Below are 6,000 nucleotides of genomic sequence, written 5' to 3'. Positions count from 1 at the left end.
GTAGGCACGACATTAAGGGGGTTTTTGGGCATGTGTTTGTGTTTTATTGTAAGACACTCACACATCATTTTAAAGCTAGAAAGTAGAGTCCTTGTCACTTTAGTTTTTGGGTTTGAAAAATCACCAAGAATACACAAATCTTGAAAATATGTTCATGGTTTTGTTCTTGGTGTTCATGGTTTGTTTTTGGTGAAAATGGTTTTATTTGGTTTTCATAAATTGTTTTATGGTTTTGGATGATATACTTATCATCCATAGCCTTCCCAAAAATTTATTAAATCCTAGACTTGACTAGGAAATTTCCATCAATCCTTTTCACCTAAGTTTTAATGCCAAAACCAAGTGACAAGTAAATTTGGATTTTTTTCTACTTTGCATTGAATTAAAGCAAGATGGGTGAGACTTCCCATCTCCTCTTAATGTGGCCGGCCACCCTAGTGGATTTATCCACTTGGGGGGGGGGGTTTGTAATTTGGAAAAAGATATTTTATACTTTTGAGTATTTACGGTTTGACCCCTAACTTTTTCTTATTTGCATTTAGGCCCCTACTAACTAGAAAGTTAAAATATTTGATTTTAATTTTGTTAGTTGTTTAAACTCATAATACTATTATGCCCATATGCACTAAATCTAAATGTTCATGTTGCATTCCATTTTGATTATTTAATGTGATTAAGTAGTTAGAAAAGGGTGACTATGGACTTATGCCTTAAACGATAATTGAGCTATGAGATAAGGTGCTAAAATCAAATTGTTTGAACCTTGGGAATGTGTTTTAATTATTTTTTTTAATGGACCTTGTCACATTTGACATTAATCTATCTCTCCCTCTTAGTATGTGTAATTTGTAGGAATTTGTACAAATCGGTTTGTAATTCTTATTATTCCTTAATCTCTTTTAGTTAGTTGATTCCCTCTAGTGCTAGACTAGAGTTTCTTTAACTATTGGTAAGGAGACATAACTAAAAGAGGGTTTTGACATGAGATTAAAGATTAAATGGGTCCAATGCCCTAATTAGCAATGAATGATTGTCTTTCATTTCTAATGGCTCAATGAAAATGTTTTAATTGGATTGAAAAGCACGTAATTAAATTGACACAACCTCCCCGAGTTTATATTCAACAATGTTGGCTCGTTGTTGCAATAACCTAATAAGTCCATGGTCATCCAAGAGCCTAAGATAACTATAAAGTCCAATTTCAAAGGAATGCAAAAACCTTAGTAGTAGTAGTTACTTCCAATATTTGAAAAATTAGTTTTTGATATTGATTTGTTTTTCTTAAAACAAATAGTGGGAGTATCATACGCTACTAAAATATAATGAATACAATTAGTAGTTATATATATCTCCAATATTTTGAAAAATGTTTTGATATTGATTTGTTTTATGAAAACGAATAGTGGGGATATCATATGCTACTAATTTCATTAACTTTGGACTAGTAGTTGTAATAGGACATTATTTATTTGAATATGATTAAATAAATAAAATTGATGAGACCTTAAAATCCCTCAACCAACATACAATATTAAGTTGAAAGCGTAAGAGTGCTTTGAACACTTTTTCGTGGCCTTCCACCGTGGTAGGCTCCAATCGTTTATGACTTGTACATCGCCTTCACCCTATCATGGGGGAGTGCAAAGTGCATGCTTATACTCAGGAGGAGTTTATTTAAAAAATTTGATGAGGTTAAGGTAGGCAACGAGTGTGGCCAACATCGTATCATCGTGAGGTTATGCTTGAACCCCTATCTAAACCGGCATGGTGGGAAAGAACTTAACTAAGAGAAATGATGCCAACATCGTATCATCGTGATGCATTGCTCTCTAGAGGCCAAAAAGATGGGTAATCACAAGAGATTGTTGTGAATGGGTAATTGTACCCTCTCATTATTATTTTTGCTAGCCAACATCGTATCATCGTGAGGTGGGCTTGGTAATAGTGAGCCTCCCATAACCCGCTAGGAGCTTTCTTTGAAAACTCCCGGATTCCATCTTGAGGGATATGGAATTTGCCAAAAATGGTGGGTGGTGTCATTCAGTTTAAAGACCCAAATCGTTTGACTTAATCGACAACCAAACTAATTATTTTATTGTTTATGTATTTAGATATGGTTGGAAGCACACTCGTGAAAATACTCGACAAACATTGCCTAGAGGGGCACAATTTCCCATCGTGGTATCGTAATGTCAAGATTCTCCTAACATTGGAGAAGATTGTTTACGTACTTGACAAGGCTCCACCTCACATACCTCTCGGCCCTGAGGCTACTGAGGATGAACGTGCTAAGTTTGACAAGCACGTTGAGGATGGCACACAAGCCAAGTGCTATCTGTTGGCTTCCATGAATGAGGAGCTATAGAGACAGCACGAGGGCATGGACAGTGCATCTTCCATAATACTCCATCTTACAGAGTTATATGGTGAAGGGACGCGCAACCGTCGCTTTAGCACTGTTTGTGAACTTGTGAAGACCAAGATGGTCAAGGGGGCTCCAGTGCATCAACATGTACTGAAGATGATAGGATTCATTGAACAATTGGAGAACCTTGGTACTCCACTTGACGAGGAATTGGCCCAGGACTTCGTATTGGCTTCTCTTTCTGATTCATTTGCGCAGTTCATAATGAACTACAATATGAATAAGATGGATAGTACTTTCTCTGAGTTACTAAATATGTTAGTAACTGCCGAGAAGACTATGAAGAAAGAGAACGTTGTAGGGACTTCTGCAGTAGTCTACAACAAGTCATCCTCTTCCAAGGCCAAGCCGCAAGGCAAAGGCAAAGGGAAGGAGAAGAAGCCACCCACTCCTAAGCCGAAAGGAGGAGTGAGGAAAAAGAAGGCAAAGGAGCCCAAAGGGACTTGCCACCACTATGGAAAGGAGGGGCATTGGAGGAGGAATTGCAGGTTATACCTTGCAAGTCTTAAGGACAAGTCACAAGGTATGGTTTATGTTCTTATCTTCAATTCTAAATGTTAGATCTTCTAAATATTTATATTTGATATAAAGAGCTAATCACTTGTATAATTGTATATAGGTGGAGAAGCCAAGTAAAAGATGACACAAGCAAGGAAAATGTGGTGAAGGGTTCGGCCACTATGTTTTTTGCTTACTACTTAGGAAGTTTGTTAGGCATTAAAGATAGTCTTTAAACTTTCTTATTTTGTTAAGAACTTATTATGTGACTTCATATGATGGAAGATCACTATTAGTGCCTAAATGTATAAAGGTATTTATATTAGTCTCTAAATGTATAGAGCTAATACTTTTTGTATTAAACATTATGAATGTTTGAATTATCATATTAATGTAATGTGAAGAATGCCTTTTTAATATACTATTTCCTTAAAGTAGTATTATGAATTGAAAATTGTCTTGTTGTATCCTAGATGAGATACAAGAGTTATATCACTTATTGTAATGTGATAACCAAACTTTAGATTTATCAATTATGGATAGATCTCACATGTAGGACATAAAAGGATACAATGAATCTTTAGATTTGGTTCCATTTGTCTACCTATGAGTTCTATATGAATTGACAAAAGTCTAGAGTATCCTTTCTTGAAGAAAAGGAATATCACATTATAATGACATAAGAAATAAGAAAAACGTTTCTTATATGGTTATCACTTGAAACACAATGATCAAGATCACTCTTGATTCAATTAGTAATTTTGAACAACTAATTGGGCAATTTTAAAATTGTTTTAAAATGTCAATTGTGTTAGTGATTAAACCAAGAAAGAAGTGTCTAAATCTATAAAATGTTTAAAGACTTTAGTCACTTAATAACAAGACATTAACTTAGTGAAGATTGAAACAAATGAGCTTGAAATGTTTTAAAGCTACTACACAATGTCTTCTACCAATGTACTCCACTTTTATACATTTTGAATGTATGAAATGATTTCTCATTAAAGTCATGAGAAATAGTGGGAGATGTGAAAATGGATATAAACTTGAATGTGATTGGTTTATAGTTGTCTAAAGAATAATAGTACTTGACTATTATTAAAAGTTTGTAATTTTAATTGTTAAAAGGACTCAAGATCTTCAAACGTTAAAATTCTATGTTGTGTAACATTCTAAAGAATAGTCTTTGAATGTTGGTTTTGTCAACCTAGCATAAAATGGTTATATGTTGGGAGTTGTCCATCATTCTCTTTTACGAGAACAAGCTAAATAACTAAGCATATGGACAAGTTGATGAAACAAAAGGGAAATAGTTTCAAAATGAGTCACAACATATGATTTAACAACAAGACAATCCAAATTCAACATCTCATGTAACAATATTGCTCTATGTAGTTTTAATAAAGAATTATATCAACCACCTAGAAGGAATGGTTGAGTTTCTATATCCTTAGTAGGAGCCATGCTTCCACTAAAGACTTGGATAATTCTTATATGACTACATTAAGGGTCTTAGTATGACTAAAACTTGAAGTATGGTGTATGACACCATATAATTTAAATGAATAGACTTAATGAAACAAGTCACACATTTCAAATGGAATTACTTAAGAAGGAATTCTTTTGTGTGTGATTCATTTAAGTTAGTGGGAGCAATATGCATTCAAATCAAGAAAATATAATTGTTATTTTGAATGAATGCTAAGTTACAACAAGGCCAGTGGGAGTGATGTCATAATTTGAGCAACAAGATGTGAATAAAGTCTATTCGATAGACTTGATAAAACATAGATGTTACTCGAGAAATGACAAAACATGACATGGTCAATTTTGAAGTATAGACTTGAAATTGGGCTTATTGATATAGCAAGGCTATCTCAATAATGTTATATGGGAATTAAATCTCAAATGTTGTGGATTTAAGAAAGCATTTTTCTATGTGATAGAAAAACACTTTCATAACCCTTATAATGAATATGTCACAAAATCACAAAAGGGACACATGTATGGACTTGTGAAGTAGATATCCAAAAGTGAAGAACCACAGGGGTTGTCACTATAAGATATTACTAAATCCTAGGATCAGAACCAAAGCAACTGACAGAGTATTATTGCCTTTAAGAAAGAAACATCAGAGTGGGACTCTAGAAGCGTGCATTCACTTAGGTTATTAACCAAAGTGAAAAATAAGCCATTTTAACAAATGGAACTTCATAATGGATGAAGTACTAATCATATGAATGATTGTTAGTATTGTACTACAATGGTTTCAAGGTTGGAGCAAAGTTTGTATAAGGTATACAAACAAAATATATGACGATATATTGTTTTAGAAACTGCTTCAAAAAGGTGTTTCGAATGAAGGGGTTCTTATAGAACCAATGATTGAATCCAAACCATAAGGTCGTTAGTAGGATACTACGACGTAATGGGGCGATAGCTAAAGCCATGGAATCAAGGTCTCATCAAAGTATTCGAACACAAGAAAGAGACATCATCAAATGTTTTTGGAAACATTTGATAAGTAAATCCCTTTAAAATAATAAATGGGATTAATACATAACCGAGTTAACCTACAAGCATAAGCTCTCTCAACTAGCATGTATGAGATACACTAGTGATTGACTTTAGTGCAAGTGGGAGATTGTTCGAAATATGCCCTGAAAGTCAATCTTTGGAAGAAACCTTTCAGGACAAATAAATCGATGTATAGATGACTCTTATACATCAAAAGGCAAAGATACTAATTAGGACTATCTCAATAAACGATATATGTCCTAAATAGTGAATCCATGGACAATGAATCGATTGAAGAGGTAATCTAATGATGTTAGACTACAGAGACCTTCTTCACATAACCATTATGTCTAAAAGGTTCCTGGTCATTGGATTGTCGGAGGGAAACTGACAATGCTTAGGCCGGTACATACTGTGTTCGCTTCAAATGGAAGAATGGAAAGTCTCATCTCATTTGTGTAGTGACACTAAGACAAGTATGTAAGTGCTCATTAAGGGAATGAGTTCACTGAACACAATCGAACGAGAGTACTTGCATGGAGGTCTACTCACATGTCAAG

Source organism: Malus sylvestris, chromosome 11 (genome assembly GCF_916048215.2).
Source record: "Malus sylvestris chromosome 11, drMalSylv7.2, whole genome shotgun sequence".
Classification (NCBI taxonomy): Eukaryota; Viridiplantae; Streptophyta; class Magnoliopsida; order Rosales; family Rosaceae; genus Malus; species Malus sylvestris.
The sequence above is the reverse complement of the archived record's forward strand: the minus strand, read 5'-3'. Positions refer to the sequence as shown.